The 628-nt window shown below is 42.5% G+C and overlaps 1 non-coding gene across 1 annotated transcript; it reads right to left on the reverse strand.

Moving 5' to 3' along the window:
* Nucleotides 1–554: 554 nt before the first annotated feature.
* TRNAR-UCG (transfer RNA arginine (anticodon UCG)) lies at nucleotides 555–628 on the reverse strand. The gene has a single exon. It is a non-coding gene; the product is annotated as a tRNA-Arg (tRNA).

The raw sequence follows: 628 nt of genomic DNA on the forward strand, positions 1-628 counted from the left end.
TTCTTTGGTTGGACTCTTCTTCCTCTCATTTTAATATTTTATATACTTGGACTTTGGACTTGGTCTTACCCAGATCGACTAGCAATCTGAATTACATGACATTCTAGACGATGCCTGCTCTGCTGCTTTCTGCCATATTTAATTGGTTCAACTCAAAATCAAACCCAGTGCATGTTTTTCGTAAGATCAACCTAATTGCATGAGCAAACATTTATAACATTCCATGGAATTTGGTTGACCATGTCGACTGGCTAATGTATGCATGAATCCTGCCTGATCGGTGAGACAAGAAAGAAAGAAAGAAAGAACGCCAGATGGCATTCTTATTATCAAAAAATAAGAAATAAAACATATATAATTTTGTAGTGTGCGGTGGGCCGGTGGCCGGTGGCCTAGGGCTGCCAGGTTGCAACTTGCAAGTTGGAACAGCCTAGCGCAAAGGCAGGAGGAAAAAAACTGAAAATTTAATCAATCCTGGGCTTGGGCCTTGGGCCTGGTTTGTAGAAAAGAAGTACGACTGTAGAAGGGGTCAAAACTCAAAATAAGATTTCAAGCGACCACAGTGGGAGTCGAACCCACGACCTTTTGATCCGAAGTCAAACGCGCTAATCCACTGCGCTATGCGGTC

The sequence above is a fragment of the Nelumbo lutea genome, chromosome 2 (assembly GCF_056320005.1).
Source record: "Nelumbo lutea isolate HS-2025 chromosome 2, American lotus-T2T, whole genome shotgun sequence".
Lineage (NCBI taxonomy): Eukaryota > Viridiplantae > Streptophyta > Magnoliopsida > Proteales > Nelumbonaceae > Nelumbo > Nelumbo lutea.